The sequence below is a fragment of the Diorhabda sublineata genome, chromosome 4 (genome assembly GCF_026230105.1).
Source record: "Diorhabda sublineata isolate icDioSubl1.1 chromosome 4, icDioSubl1.1, whole genome shotgun sequence".
Taxonomy (NCBI): domain Eukaryota; kingdom Metazoa; phylum Arthropoda; class Insecta; order Coleoptera; family Chrysomelidae; genus Diorhabda; species Diorhabda sublineata.
In genome coordinates, this window is record NC_079477.1 from 28,151,541 (window position 1) to 28,175,668 (window position 24,128).

General features: G+C 33.1%; 1 protein-coding gene across 1 annotated transcript in view; it reads left to right on the forward strand.

Annotated features, from left to right (window-relative positions):
- The first annotated feature begins 1,508 nt into the window (after nt 1-1,508).
- Nucleotides 1,509-24,128, forward strand: part of LOC130443127 (uncharacterized protein CG3556) — a 74,585-nt gene continuing 51,965 nt past the window's right edge. Inside the window, exon 1 of the mRNA XM_056777606.1 lies at nt 1,509-1,578. The gene's annotated coding sequence lies outside the window, so the exon portion shown is untranslated. The remainder of the gene's footprint in view (nt 1,579-24,128) is intronic.

Genomic DNA, 24,128 nt, shown 5'->3' on the forward strand with positions numbered 1-24,128 from the left:
AACCAAGCATGGTAGTGCTTCAGACAGTTGTGTTTGTGTCATGATAACACGTGCTAGTTGAGTAGACGCGTTTTCAGAATGATTAACTGATACAAGTTCACGCTTCAAGAAAGAGTTTTTTTCGTTACGACGTATCTACGTATGAACGCGGATTACAAATATATCTTTACCGAATTTCAACAATAATATCCGAACTCGCCGCTACCAAATTGTTCAACAGTATGGAAGGCGTACCCAAAATTCTTAAGAATGGGCTCTGGTGCCGACGCGCCGCGTTCTGGACGACCGGTATCTGTAACAACTAACTAAAATATGTAATCAGTGACAATAACTTTGGTTGAGCAGCCGAATCAATCTGCAGTGCGGCTATTCGATCATTTTTTACGACGAATACTGAAACACATGCACTATCGAGTTTACGAATGGTACCTCGGATTCCATTCCATTTTGTGATCGGATGATATAGCCTTCAAGCTGAACGGTACGGTCAATCGGCTCAACTACCTGTACTGGAACGACCAGAATCCTCACGTCTTTAAAGAAGAAGAATTAAACCTACCTGGTTAACCATGCCTGGTTAAACTTTTCTGGGTATGTGTGGGCAGGTATTCATGCGGAAGGTCTCGTGGGTCAGTACTTTTTTGAGTATAACGGAACGGGCACAAGTTATCTGGAAATGCTCGAAAATTTACGTGGGCAAATGTAGAACATCCGTCATTTTATGCAGGATGTATTTTTGCCGCACTACGCGTTATGTATATGGGAATATCTTAATGTTCAGTCTTAAGAATTGATAGGCAGACCAGGACTCGTTGAGTGGCCCGCACGGTCATGTGACCTGACATGTGGGGTCTTCTAAAGGACCACGTTTTTGCAATGTGACCACGCAACTTTCTTCACCTTCGAATTGTTATTGAAGAAGAATTTGAAACTCTCCGCGGTCAGCTTCACATACCTCGCCGGACTTTCCTCTCAGTTGAGAAATGTTGCCTTAAATGCATCAAGTTGTACACTTACAATAACTCTTTTTCGAATTTTATAATTCCTTTCAATAAATTCATTTCGACGCTACATTTTTCTCTGTTAATGCTTGCCTGAATAATGTTTGATTGACTTATGTCGACCTCTGTATTAGTGCAAACAGCATGAGATGGAGAATTGATTTTTACCTTCAATTGAAAGAATACTATGAAAAACAGTCTGTAAATACATTTTTCAGATCGATACTATAAACAGTTAACTGCATCAAATATTAAAGTGTAAAATACTCTCAGAAAATCTGATCGTTTCTTTGTAAATCACTCTTATCGTTTTCTTATAAACCAAATAATTTCATCTCATTTCCTTATCCTTTCTGGTATAGACCCCTTACTTACATCCCTAAAAAAACTGTCCGTTCATGATCTAGTAGTCGTAGAGTCTACATGGCTGAAAATGAATGGACTGAGAAAATCGATAAAATCCTGGAAAACACTCAAATCTAGGTGGCGCTTAGGGTTTTCATCTGTTTTCCATTTCAGTCTGTTTCGACCACACCACACAAACAGTTCGTTCGCGAAAATCGCAGTTGTCGGATATGTAAGTAGAATATTTCCTGGAATGTATATGTATGATGTTTTTGTTTTTAATACTTGCATGATTCAAGGGATTTTTCATTATTAAACGTTACGGGATAACTTATACAATATTAATATTGAATTTTCTTTCAGTAACTTTTATAATTAATCATCCGTTTTATTATTTTGATATTCCAAGAAGGTAAATACAGTGATATACAATGGATCATTTATCTTATACGCTTTTCAATAACTTGTTTTACATTTCCGTCCGTTGTGATGCCAAATATTTCTATTGATTCAGTTTATGATATGATTATATGAGTTTATAAGCAATAAACTCATTTGGTATATCAAATGGCTATTATAAACAGTGAAAAATAATAATAATTTGTAGATTCTTTTATTGCTGGAAAATACGTAATAATCAGATATAATAAACCGTTTTCTAAACAATAGAATTCTTAAGAAATATCCAAATTTTCAGAACCTAATAACGCCACATATTAATATGATGAAATTTAATCAAAAATCAGAAATTATAAAAGTTGGGTGCATCAACGAAAAACTGGAAAGATCAAGTTGATTGTTACACAACAGAGAAAATAAATGAATTGAAAGATGTAATAAAAACTTTTATACCGTGAAAATTTTTTAAAACTAGATTATTGTGTAACAAGTGAGAAAAATTACATATTTGCTCGTAGTACAGAAGCTTGTTCTGCAAAGCAAATAAAGAAGAAATATGTCTCACGCTATTTGAATACGATTCTTCAAATCGGTCATATCAACTATAGCTGTCGTGTAGACTTATGATTTAAGGTAACCTCATAAACAGAAATAACAAGGATTAACTGAGGAGATAGAGGAGGCCAATGTTGGGGTCCTTCTCGACCAATCAATCAGTTAGGATATACACTTTTCGTATGTTAAAGTGTAAAATTTGCGCACTAATACAATTAGCCAATCTTCAGATCCATCAAAAATATCAATCATTCTCAATAATCATTGCCATACACTCATATTAATAAATTATAAGTTTCAATTACAATTTTTCCACATTTCATGTGAAATTTCAAAACTCTGTTTTTATGTCAATCATTTTTACGACAAACAAAAAACAGCCTCTATACTAAAAAAGATCACGGCTACACTGGTTCGTCTACAGACACAATGGACATCGCATTCGAAAGATGTAGGTTTAAGGCTAAACAGCTTACAGTCGTTAATATTTGGCGTATGCTGTAGCTGTAGCAGCTATAGTCTCGTTACTTAAGAGCTACACCTTGTATGACTTATTAGGAAGAGCCTTCAATGAAAATGTACTTCTCGAAATTTAATAGCTACCTAGAATCATTGTTATATTAATATTCTAATGAATGCCATAATATTTTTCAATCTTCTTGGCAGGTACAAAATTTATTATAAGTATGTGATAGGAATTTGATGATTTTCACGGGGAATCAACCATTTGCATCAACAAGGCATTTAATTTCTGTTGGGAAAGTCCCTTAGATTTATCTTGACCATTGGATTTTTAAATGCTTAACCCCATCTCCTTTTTTCTTATACATTCCTGAGCGATTACAGGAGTAAACGCTGCAAATACCCTCATCGGTATCAATACTCATTGCTTCTGAGTCCTGATGTGAAAATAGAAAATAAGAACACTTCTTTTTCTATTTTCACATCATGTTTTTTCTCAAAGTGTTCTATCAGGTTCCATAATTTTGTAGTGCAGAGAGGAGAAGGTCGTGACAGATGATCAGCTCGAGCCGGTGAAGGTGCCGAAAGGTATTCACGTACATTTTGGTAGTGCATTTACTGCACTCAAATGATTTTTCCAAGTCTCATGAGCATCTGTTTTACTATGAATCATAAACATTTAGCAATATACTTCTAAGGATATTCCAAAGGATTATCAGAATGTACAGAATTTCTAATTCGACAAGAATAAATATTGATGAATACGATGGAAACAAAATATTTAAAAAAAGAGAATTTACACATTTTGGTGCAGTGGTTCTTTATAACAAACTGCTTTCAGAAGAAACGTTATAACAATTTTATTGGACAATTCATTTTGAATGTTTCATCGGCAATTATTAGCCGCTTCTTCAGGAGAATTTTTTCGAAATCCTAGCGTCAAAAACTTCTTCTATTAGTAAACAAATTCTAGGTCGCTTCGGTTCAATAAATTATCAGTAAACAAAATATTAGTCAAGATTGAGGTTGATGGGGAAACGTACTGAGCTTCCCAATCATTGTTGAGGTTCTAGTTGCGCTGGAGACTGAGTAGATCCTACTACACTTTTTGATATTTTAACGATAATAATAATGTTCATTGAGATAGAGTGAAAGAGAGAGAAGAATTCTTTATAATAAATCAGTTAAAAAATACACGGTAATCCTAAAATATGTAAAAATCTGTATTTAAAGTCGATATTAAATTAAACCAGCGTATAGAATATTCTTTTTAGATTACAAGTCGTTTACAGCGTAGAAGGCATTTTCCAGTAAATATGCCTTCAAATTCCTGCAAAATGCGAAAAAAGATATTATAGATTAGATCATGAAGTACGTATAAATATAATAAAAACATACACAAGGGCTCTTTCACAAAGAATAGGACGGTCTACCTAACCAAATCTGTCACGATATTACCTCATTTTATAGTAAAATGTAAACCTTCAACAGAATAATAAATAACGTGGTTCCTTTTATAATAATCTGACTTTGTGAGTCAGATTATCAATAAAATGTCAGCTTTTTTACATTTGTGAAAATTATAAGCACAAATATAAAACGAACCCAAAAACAAAAAGCGGGGCAATATATCAACTTGAAAGATTGAACGAATATTAACTGCATTAGACTGGAAATATAATAGAAACAATCCCGCTGGGAACTAATATTCACAATTTTGTCACGGGAGCCAAAAGGCAGAAAAACAACTTGGATGAGGTAGTGGAGTGCTCGGTGGAATAAGGTGCTCAAGCCACAAATCGAATGGTGTCAATCAACATAGTGTCCGTCATACAAATTGTTCTCAATGAGAGACGAAATTATTGCTCTGAATGAAGTTCAAGATCTTCCAGTTTTAGAAATACATTAATTTGTTTGCTCATAAGAACCAAGAGTTTGCTATGGCATTAAGTGATCGCAGGGGAAGATATTTTCTACAAATTTCACTTGACAAGATAAACGATCTAGATATTATTTTGGTAAAAGATATATTGACTATGAGATGATGACAAGCCACAAAATGTAGAGAAATTTGACTTGAATATTCCATCCAAATCGTGAAATAGATTTATAAATCTATGGGTAGTATTTGTAAAAATATAAATTTTGTACCATACTATCAAAAAAATTAATTATACAGCGTTTTAAAGAAGAAAAACTTTTTTTCAAAAACATGTGGCTTCATATATGTAATATATATAAGAGAATAAATTCTAGGAACATTAACAAAGTTCAATATGCATCTTCTTCGTCAATATTATCCTTTTGACCATCTCCAGATATCTACAGGGTCCACGTTTTCTTCTGTATGATCTTTATCAGTATAACCATATGAATATGAATCAAAAGTTTCTCTCTATTTTTTATCTTTTATATTTTGTTGTTAATTGTTGATTTCGCATCAATTGGTCATATGAATATTTTGCTTATTGTATGGTTGCAAGTCCCCATAAGAGAAAATAACTTGTTGGGTTTTACCTCGATTGTTTCTCCTTTTAATGTTGTGTATGCATATTCTAAATTTCTATGTGCTTTTCTCCATTTGCTGGATTGGAGTTTTTTGAGAGACACAATAAATCTTCCAAAAATTTTCTTCTCGCTATTGTCTATAAAGACTCCATTTTCTGTTATCATTTTGGAGAGTTTCACCTTGTTTGATCTTCTGAAAAGAACAAACCATTATCTAAAAGCATACATACAAAATACAGCTGCGACAATATCAAGAAGGTGGTTTTACTTAATTTTCTCAAAAAAATACTTTACACAGTTTTACCGCGAATAAAAACCTAAGCCTGAAAAATTTTAACAAAAGGGTCTTAATCTCCATAAATTTAGCTTTCTCTGTTTCGGCATTGAAGAACAGATTTAATTTCTAGTATTATTGAGAAGATGATCTTTATCCTCTAAAGATTTATGTGAATCGAAATTCGATGGTGAAATACTTGATTCTTAGTCAAAATCAGAATTTCTTTCCATTGAGCTCAAATTGAACGTGATCGCCATGATAGAATGATGAAGCTTATGACTCTACTGCACACAAAATTTTACAATTATTCCCCATGGAGAAAAAGGCCTTTTAAACATAGTACAGACATCTAAAATTTAATAGATGTAAAATTTTTATCACCAATCTTCGGCATTTGTCAATTAAATTACAGCTTGTATGTTATCGTTAAATGTCAGATTAACAGACTGTCAATACCCTAAGGCCAATATCGACACATACCAGATACATCCGTTAAATTTAAATTAACCTGTGTTTTGTAACAAGCTTTAGAACAACAAACTGAAAGGACCCAGGCAGCGGATAATGACAAAAACGCCACATGCCCTCTCGCTAAAAACGTTGACGCTATTAAAGTCACGTGGCATCTATTTGTTAGACTTCCAAACGTCTCTATTACAATCCCAGACTGAATAATACGAGTTTATTTCTATAAAAAGAGCGGTTTTGCTATAAATTCTTGTACTGTTTGTACAGAAATGATATGAATATCAAAATAAACATTTATTTTGTTATATTTGGAGATACCTCACAAATACTGATGCCAGAAATGTGTGCAATATTTGGACATCATATATATATATATATATATATATATATATATATATATATATATATATATATATATATATATATATATATATATATATATATATATATATATATATATATAAAGTCCAAATAAGCAGTTTCTAATTTAATTCACACAAATAATAATATTCCTACGAAAATATTGTTTATGAAAGAAAGTTAGAGAATTTTCGTTTAAAACTAACTAGGTATATATAATATTACTAATACCTAAATACGTCATTTTTGCTTATAGTACAGGTAAAATAGGTTTAAGCCCGAAATTAAATTGGGCGCTTCTGGTTTTCTAGATTCTCAGAGGTTTTCGGTTACTTAATAACCCTAGCCTCTTAACAAAATTACGGGCACGGGTTTTCGAAATTTTTGGAACTTGTAACTCAAAACAATTTTGAAACGCGAATAAATCGAAAACTAAGAGGAATTCGGAGCCGGAGGCATCCACTCGCGTATTCCCGCCAGTGCGAATTCAAGCCAATTTACGTTCCAAGCGCACATGGAAACTGCTCTAACTCTTGGAAAACTACTTCGTTATCAAAAAATCGAAACGCATCATGATGGTTAAGATTTCTATTTTCTACACGGGTAAGATCATAATTTTCGAAAATCTTGTGAGATTATGAGGTATATTGGCCACATAGGCACTTGAAGTTTCATTGGATATATTTCATCACTTGCCATATAAACAAGCATATCCAACAAGATATTTGTCGTATGTGTTATTATCAATATTTTTATGTATATATATATATATATATATATATATATATATATATATATATATATATATATATATATATATATCAAGTAAACTACTTCTTGCCTGCAAAGGAACTATCTATCTATCTATCTATCTATCTACCTAGCTTAGTTCTCGGTTAATTATATTATAGTTTCTAATTCACAAAAATATGAGTACTCATTTCGTGCTCTACACTTTTGGTTCCGGCACTTTTTTTCGAATTCTACTTGGTTTTCGAGTTATACGCAATTCAAAATGTTTTTGAGTACATGGACCCATTTTACGGTGAAAATTTTGAGGTAAGGAAAAAATACTTGAGGACAAATCTGTAGAGAATTTTATGCTGTACATTTTCTGCTCAAGTACTTTTTTCGAATCTCTCATAGTTTTCGAGTTATTCGCGTCCCAAAATTTCTAAAATTTGTGCCCGTAATTTTGTTAAGAGTTGCTAAACTTATGCAGTATCCCAAAACCTCCCAGAATCTAGGAAATCAAAACCGTCCAATTTAGTTCAAGGTTTTAGCTCAAAATCGCCTAATGTACCTGTACTATTATCCTAATTAGTTATCTTCATTTAACTCAATATCTGTGCAGTGCGTTGCGCCGTGAACAGATCTACCTGTTTCAGGTAATCATAAACATTTTAATTTGTAGGCTTTTTAGTATGAATCTAAAAAATATTGAGAAGGAAACTAAAGCGAGAAGTTTTCGAAAAATTCAATTCAGAAAAATCCTATTTTACATCTAATACCACAATACAAATATGAGCAGTTGAGAACCATGATTCACGGTGTCAAAATCTTTTCTTCTAAGGTTCATGCCTGACAAACCATAAGTTTATTATAATCAAAATTTCCTGATAGTCTTCAATATCAATATACGAAAGTGATTCGAATTGTACATAGCCTACAATTTATTTTGTAATATAGTACCCTTCGGTTCTTTACAATTAACCCAGCGATTTCTTCAACCCAGCTAAAAAATACGTTTTATTGAGATCTGAAAAGTAGGCCGCCGTGGAGGCGATCGATGACTTCCTTATTAAACTTAAATTTTTGCCTTGCGAGTGACTGCAAGTGTGAAAACAAAAAGACGTTGATGGGACTAGGGCTAACGAAGAGTTTCGCAATTCGACATAGTACAGCCTTGGGGCCGTCTTAATTTCCTCCGGGATGTCGATGTTCACGTAGTGAACCCCAAAAACGCTAGCCATCCTTTTTCCGGTTTGTAGAACAGACTTCGCTTTCCTTGGAGCAAGTTTGCCGAGTGAAGTTTATTATTCCTACTGTTTTTTAGTTTCTTGTGTGTATCATTAGATCCTTGTTTCGTCGTCTGTCATCAAACGACGAGGAAAGTTCTTCGGATTGCCCTTGAACTGTGTCAAACATTGCTCTTAAGTGGTCTCATGATTGTGATTACACTGATAACTTTCCCATACCAAAAATTTCATGACGAAGTTGCAGTGAACCAAAAAAAGGGTTGATTCGTTGCTTGGAGTAAGCAGATTGAGACCAAGGAATCGGAGCCTTTCTGGTCAAATGAACGAATAACCACCTTGCCCCCATCCCTCTCTCTATGGCTTCAAAGTGGAAGCCGAAACGTCGAGAATTATCAAAATTCCAGCGTAATCAACCTATGAAATTAGTTAGGAAATAAAAATGCATATAATGATATTTAGAAATATCAACAAATTTACAATTATATTTTTTTCATTATCAATTTATATAATAAATGAAAGGTTTCATGGAATATTCATAGACGCTTTATAAACCTATTCGTATTTTGCAGTACGAATATTTCAAATCGAATAGGCACTGTCCTAGTTTAAACTTGTGATATTTTCTTTGGCTATTGGGAACTAGCAACTTTGATAAGCATTAAAAGATTATGCAGATTCTCACGAGCGGATTATGTCTCCATATTTATTAGTAATCTCGTTATATGTATATTTTTGGGATGGCAGAATTTTATATGCTAATAAAAGAAAAACAAATTTTAATGTGCGAAGTGTGATAAATGAATTTATTTTTTGAGATGGATTCATTTTTATATACACTATAACGAAGTAAGATTAGATTACTCTCCTCTCTCTTGTCTTTTATTTTATTTTAAAATATTCTAAACCTATGAAAGCAAATTAGATTGACCATTAAATCAACAGACTACATCAAGGAAAAGAACAATAGTTGATATAATAATTTCAAAAAAATGTCCATGCTGTATAATCCTTGAATTGTTATAATACGCAAAGTACATGTATTATAATATCTTAATATTCTAGAATGATAACGTTCACTATTAATTATTAAGATCTTTACTCAAAGTCGATGGTTATATCAGATTTCAAAAAGATTGCTGACAAAGATTACAAAGACATCAGATACAACGTTTTTCTTCTATAAAGTGAGATACTTATTGTTTTTCTAATCTATTAAAATTCTGTCGTGAAAGAAGATGTTTAAATAAATATATTGGCACTCATCTGCTATTCTAAGCTATTCATAAATCATCATGACAGTCACGTCAAAGGATAATGGAAAATCTATGATGTATAGCTGAAACTGCTTTTTTTTCTTTCAATTTTTAAAATACCTAATCTCCATTGAGATCAATGCAATTTAGAAAGCATTTTTTTTTTCATTCTTATTGGATTAAATTAACGTGATTTTTGAGCAAAAGAACTGTTGTTGAAAAGGTTTGATAATAATTTGTATTTATGATAAAAGATACAGCTAATGACCTATTAATTCCTTGCTTTTGATTGTCTTCTAACCAATAGATTTGTACCCGTAGTAGTACCGAACAAAGCAGAAAATACCTCTTACTGGAACGTTAAACATTTCATTTCTTTTATTTTTCTAAACCCTCAACTACTAACCTCAATTCTTAGAAGTTAATAAGGACACAGAGTCCACCAGACTCTACATATAATATATTATTAAAATATTTTCGGAGCCTATGTGGAAAAAATTTTTGTATACAAATTCTATGAAACATATGTTGTAAACATTTATTAAAAAATATGTCACATTTACCGAGAAGCGAATATTCAAATCAGACAACAAAAGAAAATCTATTTTTGCTTAGAAATCACGTGAACAAAATATAATTATTAATTATACAAGGGAAAGTACTAGATCTTACCTTGAGGTTGAGACAAAACCGAAAGTTCAAATCTAGTATTTTTCCTTTTTATATTACACAATTTTTCTATAACAGAAAAAACGGTGATTTGATATTGAAGAATTATATTATTACAATAATCAAGTCAGAAAATTATCGATGTGAAATTTGAATTTTGAAATTAGTAGCTGTTGTACTTATATCTACGAGGTCTGGCTATTAAATAACAAGACTGTTATTGATAACAAGGTAACGAAAAAGGGTTTTATTATAAAAATGGTTCTACATTCGAATGCTCCCCTTAAATATACTCCCCTCCCCTCGCCTCACACTTTCCATACGTTTTTTCCATTGATCGAAGAAATGTTGGAAGTCTTCTTTGGTGACCGCCTTTAGGGGCTCTGCCGTTTTTTGCTTCACCGCTTCCATCGACTCAAATCGGGTCCCTTTCAAAGCAGATCTTTTTTTCTAACCTTTCTAACCATTTCGTTTATAGCCTCGGCGATCCTCCGGTTGATTTCAGTCACTGCTTCCAGAGTTGAAACAGTCACAGGACCCAGACGACCTGGGCGCTGGGTCATCTTCAGTGCTCTCTCTGCCTTCACTAAAGCACTTACATCACTCACAAACACGCGCACGAACTAGAGAATTCTCCCCATAAGCCCCTTGCAACAATTTATAGCACTCAGAGTTTTTTATTAAATTTAACGAGATTGATACGTTGCTCCTGTTTTTCGTCACACATGGTTCTCGGTACGACAAAAAAACACGTTCGTTTCAAACCGCTACTGCAGTGTTTTGGGACTTACATAGACAGGATATCTAGATAACCAACGCAATACTCGTTTCTTACCCCACCCGTCTAGGGCACCCATTAGGCGCGCAGTATCGTTATTTAATAGCCAGACCTCGTACAATTAAACTTGAGTTGCTAAGAAAACTTTTAAAGTGAAAAAATTGTTGTCAATTCAATTTTGTGATTTAATTTTAAAATTGTGAGCTTAGTTGTTGTTTAGTCAGTCAATCTGATACCAGCTTCGCGCAACAACCCAAGCAAATTTCCAAAAATATAAAATTTCTTAACTATATTTTTATATATATTGAGAGACAGTTCAAAGAAGTTAGAAGACAACGTAAAAAAGGCATTTTGATTATGAAGGGTGAGATGAAGCTCATGAATTGAAAGCGGAAGGAATTTTCAAAATAACCTATTTTTATGTCATTATCGGCAATGTGCGCGTAAGCTGTTATCCTAGGTTTGAGGCTCTTAAACATCATGAAAGCATATTTGGTTTCATGTACAATATAAAAAAATTAAAGGAAATTAATTATAGTGAACTTTTAAAGCAATGCAGTGACTTGCAAATATCTATGACAGTAGGAGAATCATGTGATTGATGGGACATGAATTGTACGAAGAACTGAATATGTTCAGCCGTGTGTATGAAAGAAAAGATGACATTATCTTGATGCTACAATACACAATAAAAAAAATTAACTGAAGTTTACCCCACTACTCAATAGTCCTGAGAATTATTGCCACCACACCTGTTACAGTTGCGTCTGTTGAAAGGAGTTTTTTGAGACTTAATATTATTAAAACATATATGAGGAATTCGATGACACAAGATCTTTTTGCTATTCTTTCTATCGAAAATGACGTAGGTTATTCGTTAGATTATTGGACTTTAATAAAAGATTTTAGTATTAGGAAAAGCCGCAAACATGAATTTTAAAATTTATCATCTCTGTATTTGTTAATTTTGTAAATCTTCCAATGTAAAATATTCTAAAACTCAAATTTAATTTATTTGTATAATTTTAGCATTTCTCTTTAAACATGACAAATGCCTAAATAAAACAACTAGATCTACTTTCGGTAAGGCCGCCTCTGGACCTTACAATTTTATTAAATTGGTATCTGTGAGTTCTAGTTTGTTTTTCCGTCTATAATTGGCTCACTTCACTTTTAGTCATTCCTATTTTTTGCTATAAAACAAAACGTGTTAAGACTTAAGACGAATTTCTTGATTTTCTAGACTAGAAATATAAATAGCGACCTTCGTAAATTACAGAAATTCGAAGTATTTTCCGATAATTGACTACATTCGAAGTTTTTCCTTGAAAAGTTCTTTTTCCCGTGCATTTCTTGAGTACAGCTTATACTTCAAATCCCTTGGCACTTACAGAAAACGTTATGATTATTTGAAAAGGGCATGACTCTAAAAAGAGAGTAAACAAGTTTGGTAATCGTGATTCGAGGTAAAGTAAGATAAAGATTACGTTAAATTTTCGGAAGAAAGAATGAATAACTTAAACTCATTTAACATAGAATTCGATGTCAAAGCAAAAAGAAAATTAACTTTCTTTAATGGAATCAAATTTGAATGGATATTGAATCAGAAAGGTCACTTTCCCGACTGAGTATCTAAAAATGCATATAAATTGGAATTAAGATATGATAATAATACACTTTACTTCTTGATTACTGTGAGATAATACCAAGAATATAATTAAAATCATCATTAAATTTCATTCACAATATAAGTTTATACAACCATCAAAAACTAAATAATTTTCACGTTCTCCTATATTTATCATTGATTATTTTTATTCGTGTACATGCCTGCATTTCCTCTTCCATTTCCATGAAAAGCATCTGATGTCAAGTTAGAGGAAATCGATAAAGGATATTCTGGTGTCAGATGATGCGACCGTTTCCGGTATACCAGTACGTAAAATGATAAAACTACACAGGGAGCAATCTATTTTCGGATTAAAATTAAATTAGAGGAGAAGATTTTTCAATCAAGCTGGGAAACCTTCGTATTAACAAAGACAAATACAGAGGAAACCCGAAAACAAGACCAGACATAAAAAAATCCCCAAATAAATTTTGGTTATACACTAAAACTACAGTTTGTATCAGTGGTTTTTTTTCATAATAAATTATTGTTCTTTTGTAAATGTCAAAACTCGTATTGTTAACATTTCTTGTGAATGACATTAAACAATATAATCGTAATAAGATCTCATTATAGAAACAGAAATAAGTTCGATACCCTTTTTTAATAAGAATTGGCAAGTCCCTCAAAATAGTTATTAAAATAAAAATCTTTGACCACTGAGCCATTTTTCCAATTCTAGAAAAAGAAATCCGAGTGGCTAAATTTGGCGAATAGTGTGCATGAGGTAGCAATTCAAACTTCAATCCATTAATTTTGACTATTGCAATAAGGGATGTGTTAGCTGGTGCATTCTCTTGATGAAACAACACTTTCTTCTTAGTCAAATGCGTCCGTTTTTGCTTTGATTTCTTCACTCAAACATTGATATAAGCTCTCACCGTTGATAGAAAAGCCGGTTCCCCCTTTTTATTCCATTGTTTTGATTGTTCTTTAGTTCGGGTGTGAAATGATGAGCCCACGTTCCATCCGTAGAGCAAAAATTCGGTTTCTGTAAAACGTTGCAAAAAAATCGCTAGAAACATCCTCATGATTCTGTTTTGTTAGTTCCAGTCGACGATCACCCAGTACCGCTTTATGGATTTTCTTAGAGTCGTCACCTCATTTGGTCGATGTTGGTCTTCGCAGGTCGTACGGTCTCGTTGCAAACCAATATTTTACTGTGGATAATGAAGAAGCAGTCTCACCCAGAGTAGAATCTAGTTCTGCTTTTATATTGGTTGGGCTACGGCCTTTCAAATAAAAGTACTGTATCACATAACGATGACCAATTTTTTCCGTGTTCACAAATTCACTGAAAACATTTACTAGTCATGGCTGCCGAACAAATACCAAACAACGTGGCGTCTTCAAACTTGAAATATATGCTGTATAGATTGTGTACTTTCTAATAAAGTGTAATTTTTTAAATAACTACCTCCATCTCTAGGTCAGGCCAGTTATTTCTAGGACCATCCTCGTATTAACGTCACATCAGCACTTTATCAGTTTATCCAATCCAATTGAATATAGGACAGAAATAAAATATCCGAACGAGCATCCGTATTTCCTATTTTACAAATATTCTCAATGGATGTTTCGAAACCATTTTCATCTAATTTACTAGTTCACTTACTGCGCAAACAGTTACTTCGCAAAAATCGAAACACATATATAAACATAAGTGAAGATTATGAAATGTTAATGTAGTAAAAAAAGTGTTGTATAGCTACTGAATTACCCATAATTAACACCACAACACAACACCAGCGTTCAACCTAAATTAGAAGGTATTAGATAATATACGGAAATCTATTGCAAACGATAATGAAGCTGATGACATTGATTGTAAGTATTTTACAATTTTAGCATGATAATATGTGAATTTGAAATGATCTACTAATTGTTAATACGGGAATGATTATGTGAATTTTCATTGAAAATAGCGTAATCCTATCAAGAGAGATGGGAAATTGCAACTTATTAATGTGACAGTATCCAATACGGGATAATTACTGACTATGTAAGTCAAAATATACGACTTTGACAAAATTAACTCTGTATGAAGGCTAAAAACTGATTCCAAATTCCATTCAGAGGCGTTAATGATTCAATTGTGTCGCTTATTTCTGAACATTGAAGCGATTCATTAAAATATTAAGATTTTTACTGAAAAATCAAAAGATGGTTACTATCACAACACACATTATTAGACCAACCGAAACATCAAAGCAATTGGATTACTTCGCAAACATAAGGATGTGGGGAGAGGAAATCCGTACAAATTGTTCGTTTTAATTCAATTATTTCAACTTCAGTATATGAAACAATAGTTACTACACTATAATTGTGTCTTCTGGTTGCAAAGCCGATAAACACCTAGGGAAATTGACATAGGATCTAAATCACTTGTTGTTAATATGTCACTAGGATAGTAAGTTTTTTAGGCACCATAAGAGAAGCTGGGGAAAGGTGCAGGGAGGAGAAAATTCAAAAGTATAGTTAGGATTTGGCTGGCTTTGCAATTCTTCTTGTAGTTGGCCGGCTTGGCAATAAAATATCTACAAAATTGACATTAAACTACCGAGTTTTAGCCTATAAAAATCATTCAGAATGTTTCTGTTTAACTGAACTTCATTTCAAGTTGAGTGAACTTATATAAAAGAAATATATTTGTATAGAATATATTTGAAACAAAATTTTACACTCGAGGGGCTAAATCCTCAGGCTTGCACATGATGGCGTCATTATCTTCGAGGATTCGTCATCTTCTTCCTTGTAGACTTCCTCGTTACCACCCAAGTCAGCCAAAATGTTACTGTAAAAAATTAATCGGTCGTCTTTGTCCCAATCTAGTCCACAATGTTTCGTCAGTAATTTTTTGACATCACGTATTTTTATGGGTTTTATTACTACAATATGTGTCGCTAAGGCATCAAGCTTGCTGCACATAATATTTCATTTCACAACCAACTTTCCGACTTCTGTAGAATACATCCCCTTGCACTAACGGTTTATCCTTGTTTTTTGTTATAAAACATATTTGTTGTTTTCGTCGGGGCGAATTTGAAATGCCATTGTAAAGGTGGTTTGATGAATACATCGTTGGCCTGCTTCCAATTGTAGTCAGTGTAGTCTCTTCCAGGCTTAAACACCGTTCCAATTTGAGCTAAAATACTTCCATGAGCTGCAGGATCAACGAGAGTCTCTATTCTCTTCAACCTTTTTTCAATTTGAGCGAAAACCCAGGAGGGATTAATGAATGTCCAGGAGTGGGGAAAATTATAAACATCGTTGTATTTTTATTTTGGTCGCCACAGCCATCTACACACATCTGAGGACTTTAATCCCATCAAAATATGTATTATATAGCCTGTGGAATAATCCGGAAGCAATTTCATTTGAACCTTTGGGGTATTTATACTCTTTCCAAGTGTATATGAACACGTTATTCCGTGCCAAAGGATCTTTTCATGAGCCCTGTACAATGGTAAAATTTGGAAGGATTTCTCTGCCTCTTTCTGGCTTGATTTGCAGGAACTTTATCAACGAATTTCTCCATTATTAAATGTTCAAACACAACAAAGCTACAAAATATGTAAACGAACTAAACTATCGTCAAGACGTGATATGATAAGCGCTACCTGTTGAATTTGGAGATAACCGGTTTTGTAAGACACTAGCGAGTGGATGTGGCCGCTTTTGCAGCACATTGGGGTTTTTTAACCTCCAAAACGCACGGACTTGACCGGTTTTGTTAAGGTTTCTCATTGCAAATGGGTGGGAATGTTAGTAAAGGATCTTAACAGAGATTTTCCAGAATTTGAGGTGTTGGTCGATTTTGCAACCAGATGACACAATTACAAACATTTTATATTCGAGAAGAGGAAGAAGATATTAGTGATGATGGAATATAATTATTGAAAATTGTTTTTCAAATTATGTTCTAAATAAAAAATTTTAATTACAATGCTGAAATTTGTGGTCCTTGAAGGTGGCTTCCATAAGGGTTGAAACAATTCATAAAAATACTGACTAAATATTCTCAATTAAATATAAATAAAGTTTTGATTAAATTCCAATTATAAAAAATCGTTGAGATTATTTTTTTTTCAACAGATTTACGAATAATATTTCACCCGAAACATGTATAAAATCTGAGATTTTAAATTTTTTAGCTATAAGGTGTCGTTTACACCAAAATGTAAAGAGCCCGGTTCAGTACATGGAAGATTTCGTAAAAGAGGGTAAGTTGAGCTTGAATTGAAATTCTCATGAAAAACAAGATTATAAGTGTCTTTATAAAAAGCTTTCAATATTACTACCCTCAGAGGATGGTGTTTGGAGGAATTTTATGATTCCGATAAATCATAAACTTGTCTTAGAATATCAATAGATTCATTTAAAATGTATTATTCTCAAATACATGCTAAAATAGAAGATTTTTAAATTCAACAGTTTAAACGTTTTTATAGCTGGTTCTGGCCTAACTGCCAAATTACGAGAAACAATTAATACCATTCTTAATAAAAGCCTACTTTACTTTCTATTTTTTTTTATTACAAAATTCGCATCAACCGTATACTGGTTATTAGCGATTCAGTAAAAATTAAGTATTTTATTTATCTATAAATATTTGTTAAATCAAGTTTATGATCGAGATCCGTTTGAGGTAATTTTTAAGGTAAGTAATATTGTATTTAGGTCCTAAAATTTCACGTATTGTTCCGAGTAGTAGATTTGATGATCTGAGTTAATAGATGAACATTCTGCGATTTGCAATTGCAGTTGCTACATTTTGATTCAGGTTTCACAATAAATAAGTAGCTAGGTATTATGTACATATGTCATCATAATTTCTCCAATATTTAAACGAAACTAAAATATAAAGAGCAGTTTAACAATACCGTAGGCTGGAATCGAACTTTGTATGTTTCTATAATATAACTGACTAATTTCACGTTTAATCTGAGAAAATTTAGTGGAGACTAACATAAAGGGGCCTGCGACAATAATCTCAAAAGGGCTGTATGTCGAGATCGATAAATTACATTCATTAAATAAGTTTAACGAATACACGGAAGAACAGTTGCGTGTTCTGTCGCTATTATTTTTCAACAACAAATCCAAGTATATATTTGTTTTCATCTTATACGGCCTGATTAATAATGTAGTTTAAACTTTACACTCTCTTATGCAACTTCCTCGAAGTTCGCAACAAAACTGAAACAAAACAATCTTGGAAGTAACTAAAGAGATAGTTTGTAGATAAAATTCTTCTATCAAAACAGAAATAAATTTGCCGTGTTTTATTAGATTCGAACTTTGAAATCAAGCATTTGGAATTGCGTATTATAATAGCAAAACTAATTTAAAGATTAATTGGATATTGAAATAATATATAATATAGTAGAATTAAAGTAGTAGTTAAAGTACTTAATCTACTAGTTATCGGTCTTACTTTTGTTATTGTTGAAAAACAGTTTTGGAATAACATATAGCCAAGAGTAACCGAAAACTTCTACGAGTTTAAAGCACCTTTGGAACACAATTTTGTGACTCGAAATATGAAAACTAGAAATCCTGTGAATATTATATAATATATAGCAACGTATGTCTGTAAGGCATTTCGGACTATGATCGTGTTAACCCGGTTAATCGGGTAGTAATCATCCCTTCTACCCTAAAACCTGGTGAACCGTTCCACCAGCCAAATGGCCAACGATAGAGAATAACGTAGCCGTAGCTGTACCCGCCCGCCCCGTTTTATAATTTAAATGAAAAAATAAAACGAAAAGTTCGAAAATTAAGAAAAAAATTAGAAAAAAATAAAATTTTTCCTACAATTTACTTGCAAGCTCTCTTTTCGGTTTACCAAGAAACCAAAATCTCCGCTTTTTCGTCTCCAGAAAAGTTAGCAAACACAACCCCAAGCAACCGCCCTGCAGAGGAGCAATTCCTATATCAGGGCGCACTTCAACAAACCCTCCTCCTATAAAACTTTTCATTATCCTACCAAATTCTTCATAACCCTATATGTAATACTTTTTTCTATAGTTTCTATAAGTAGTAGCCAAAATGGCAACGATTTCTCTCCTCCGAAGTGTCTCGAACGAGAAAAAAAAAATGAATTTTGTCGGCACTGTAACGTAGGGACGGTTTTTCCCATACCAACTTACCTTACCTTATAGGAGTATCACATATATGTTTCCAACGAATCTCTCTCTCTCTCTGTTTCTTATAAACCGGTAGGTACATGCGATAAGCTGATGGGTTGTTGTCTATGACTTTTGAACAAATTATGTATTCCTCTTAACTGGTCTCTCTTGAGCAGCATAATTGTTAGGTTACTGAGGTGTGCAGTTTTTATATTTTATCAAACTTTAGTACCAAATTAACGTACAAAAAAATTAATAAATCGAATCATGTTTTGAATTTGAAATTTCCACCGAAAATTCAACGCGACGCACGGTTAGAAACTGTGATCTAAATATCGTCTTGGATTACGATTGTCATTCAGCTGATAGATGATACTATAATCCGGGTTATAGTTTCCGAAATGTCCTTGTAAGGTATATTGAAAGAAGTAGAAGAATAGAGAGACTGTTTAGAAAGATATTATCGAGACTCAAAGATGAAAAAACACAGAAGGATCGAAAATAATCAATGGACTGGAATATTTCACAGAGAACATATGATAAATTGACAACATTAAATGACGAATATTGAAATGGATGAGATGGCAGGAGAGGCATAAAAAACTTTGTTTGGGACATCGAAAATCCGAGTTAATGTATGTAAAGTTTATCGAACATTCCGCTCGGCTTTTCTAAAAGTGCGAGTGCAAAAAATAGGGAACGAAACCAGTAACAGATATAATAAATCTTATACTATCATGGGCCTGATATAGGATTTGTTTCCTCTGCAGTCTGATATGTCCGTATCGGGTTCTCCTATGGTACTTTATTCACCTCAGACACAAAAATAACTAGCAAGAAGCATTAGATTGGAATAGGGAGATGGGTGAAGCTGCATCATTCCCACTAGTCGGTTATTTTGTTGATGAGAGATCATCAGATTACATGGAAATGAATGTTGAGGCTGAGTTACAGAATGTCGTTGTAGTCTGAAGTTTTCTCTTGAGTGGCGAGATATATTGCTTAAATTATATTGTGTAGAAACCCATATTCTGTTTTTGATTAAGCGTTCAATGACTTTACTTGGTTTGTAGGATCTTTGTCGTGTTAAGAGAAAATGTTAACAAGGCAATAGATTCAGAAACAAAATGCCCAAGAAAGTTTTTTAAAGCTTATCCAGAGATCCCGTGGGGTTAGTTTCCAGCAGATCGGGTGTACGTCTTAGATTCTTATATGGTCAAGGCATTTCGATAGGATACTCCTATAGGAATTTACAATTTTTACCTTGCACCCTCGAAATGCGATTCCACTCTCCTTTTTGTAAAATTTTGCTAGAAAGCACAGTCCAATTCGGCTGTGTTGGTTAGCATTTATTCCCAACCTAATTTAGATTGTTCCCCCGCGTTATTACTGCTGGGTTTTTTGTCTGAACTTATAGTCTGTATATCTGTCTTTCCTGACAAATGTTTGGAATACTATTCTGTGATATAGAGATTTAATGTTCAGTATGAATATCACTAAGTATGAACTTTATACACCTACATTATGTACTGTTTTCATCTTATTCTTCCATCTACAAATTTCCTACTACCACCAAATAAAACATCACGACTCTAACTCCTAACTGATTTGTATTTTGTACTACTTGTGAACTCTCCATTGAATCAAGGATTGAAGATTTTCTCATGATATTGACAAATATTTTCCTAATGAAAGTCGTAATTCAGCTTTGTAATTTTTGATATGTATTTCGACCTTAATTTTGTTCAAAAAAAAAAGGTAAAACGTTTACTTCTGTCTATCTCATTTAGCTCCGGAAACTTTCTAAAAAACTTAGCAATTTCGTACTCCCTTTGTAACATAAAAAATCCAATTTCATATAAAGATATTCACGGAAAAAATGTCGTCTAATATACTAAATTATGCGAAGCCCCAAATTTATTTAAAAATAGAAACCTTCACCGAATTCCATACCGTTAAATTACACCTGCATATTACCTTGTGGCAAAATTCATTACCATCGTATGAATTCAGACTTGAACTCTGAGCTTCGAACTTTATATCAGGAAGGGTAAGAACCCTCGAGTTATTTTATGAGTCACAGCCCTTGTTCATCAAATATTTAGGCCGACAAGACGCCAAGTCGTTGTATAGACTACAAACTGTCTTTGTCGGCTTGTATTGGGTTTCGGCACGTGATTAAATACATTTCAGTATCATTCATGCATTTCACTTTATTCATATATTGTGAAATTTCTGATAAAATACTACGAGCGATACAAGTACACTCGACACAGCAATCAAAGAGAGAAATATTCTGGAAAAACACGATTCCTAACAGTCTACAGAAACAATGCTAATAACTACCGAAATGCACTTCTGAAGATCAGCCGGTAAATTCAGGAGAGACAGGATTAGAAATGACAGAATGGGGGAGATAATGGGAGTCAAAGAATAACACCACAAGAAAAAGAAGAGGAAGAAGATCACCAATAAGCTAAAGAGAGGGTATAGATAATGACTATCCGTTTATCACAGCCAAAATGTGAGACCTAGTCTGACTTTAAAATAATTATTCATTGATCATTATAAAATTTTAAATGAGTGTTAACTATAATCATTTATCTAAAAGAAGATGGAAACGGATTGAATCGACATACCTTACCAGGTTTATGAGAATCGCTATAACATTATAATAATCAACGAAGTCTAACTTAAGTTCGGAACATTCGTTACATATTCGTAGTTCAATATTCCGCTTATTTTAGTTGAGTCCACGGATATAAATGTCACTTTCAATATAGGAGAGTAATTGCAAATGTTTCATGAAATATGACTACAATAAACAAGGAAGATTTAAAGCAGGAAAACGCATTTTTTCACTCAATCAAAAACCCCAGCGATCGAGCAAAGCCCTAGTCGTATTTTATGTCCGAAATAATCACAAAAAATCCAAAATAATGGAAGTGAAATCAATCATATTCAATTGTTTCTATTCTGAATTTAGCTCTTAATTTATTTCCGGTATTTATATTGAAGTAACTTGTCTCGGATCATCAATTTGAGCGGCAATATTGGACTGTTTTTTAAGCTCTAATTTTTTGTAGAAAAACGACTATAATAGAAGGTTTTTAATATACTTTTTAATCAGTGAATAAATTAGCGCTAGTTAATAACTCACAACATGAATTTATTAAATGTGTTATTTGCACATAATAACATGTACGTAGGCCAGCCTTAATATTCGGTTAACGATTAAATGAAAACTCCATAGCTGAATACAATCCCGAATCTGACTTCTTGTTCCGTGCGATCATAGCCTGCACATGCTAGATGACCAGTTGACGAAATAAGGAGTAAAATTATTCATAATTCATCGATAACAAAACGCCTCATTGTTTTATGGCCCTAGATAAACACAAGCAATGATAGAATATAAGAAGCAGAATACCTGAAATTTTTACTATCGCCGATGCGGTTTTCCTGTAACCTGGTAAACCAATTCACCAACGAAATGGCCGATGTCAGGAAATAATAGTGTCTCAGTTGTACCCGTCACCCACTCTGTAAAGTACCATTAATCTATACGGTATTTATTTATTCTTCTTACTCTTGTCTTTTATTATATTGCAGCTCACAATACTCTATCATCTATCACAAAACCCAGCATTGCAGACGAATATTTCTCATATCAGAACTAAGCCCAATAAATTCCTGACAACACTTGAATAATATCTTCTTCTTAACCACAAACAACCCAACGAACCCCTCTTTCTTTCTCCCTCAATGGTTATTAGAAAATGGTTATTAGAACAGTGAAAATTGTCTTTCTCATGTCGCTATATCGGCGGACTCTTCCTTATTCACTAGTTCAAACTTTATCGACAGTGGTGCATTATCCTATGATGCACTAATCATGGACAATTTGGATACCAAAGTCACGAAGAAATGTACGCATAGTAGCAGGTTTGTTTTCCGCTCTAAACCATTGTTAAGCAAACATGATGTAACCAAAAATTTAAGCTCCAGAAATTGTTAGTGATTATAACAATTATGAGCAAAACCAGTATGCAACGTGTCCGCAATTAAATATTATTATTAGAATAGAAGTATTTTACAGAATGGAGGGCACTTTCCAGTAAATATGCTCTCAAATTATTGCGAAATTCGGGAAAAAATTATATCGATTTAATTTCAATTGGGAAGTGATTGTGCATTTTTTTGCACCGTAAAATATTGAGCCCTTATCTAATTCTGAACGTGGAGTAGGTATTGAGTCAAACCACACGTACCCCAGAAGGGAAGAGCATTTCGGAGATGCGACTCAATAAGGGCATAATAGACTGTTAAGGAGATGGATAAGTTCAGTTCTTTGGGAACTGATATCAGCGCAAAACAGAAGGAGCTTAATTTTTTAGATAAGGTGGCAATATGTAACTCTCATTTCAAAGAATTGACTCCAATGTATTTTTATATGATAAAACTTGCGATTTAGAAACGTAGAGACAGAGAAGATTAGAATCGCACTATGATTTAAGAATGATTAATCGCTAGATATGGTCCTGCTGTGAGATCAGGGTTGCTCTAGGAGAAACTAGTATCGTCTGCACTGATTTCTAGAAAGGCGATGTTGTTTATAAACAGAAGAAACAAAATAGGGTCTAGGGCATTCTAAATTCTATTGGCTTACAAAAAACATCGTTGTATCAACCTTTACAAGCTGGCTTCTCTTTGTAAGGTATAATTTGAACCGTGCGAGACATGAAACCGTAGTACTGCAATTTGTTAATTTAAATATTATGATCAACACAATCGAAAGCCTCAGAAAAATCACAAAAAGTTGTTGCAGTGGAGTGATGGCTGTAAAGGCTAGAGTAGACATTATTTAGAAATGATAGAAGCCTCTTTTGACCAATCTTTCTATGATCTTAGATAACGTGGAGAGAGTGCAAGTGGTGATTCGATGTACAATCGGACTGACTCAAAAACATTTTTTAAGGTCCAGATGAGTATTTCTTTTTGATGTTATTAATTGTACTGCGAAGCTTTCCATAAAAACACGGGAATAAAGAAAAAACTGTTCAAGCTAGCATTAGCATCAGGAAGATATGAAGCAGTTATAGAATTTGATAAATTTTTGGCTGCATTCACAAAGTAATCATTAATATTATCAGATGAAGTAGAGATTATGCTCGATAAAGACTCCTTATTCCCTAGATCATTCACAATGGAACATGTTTCTTTAGAAACATTACGAAAATTGGTGAGTCTCCTATTATAATAAATATC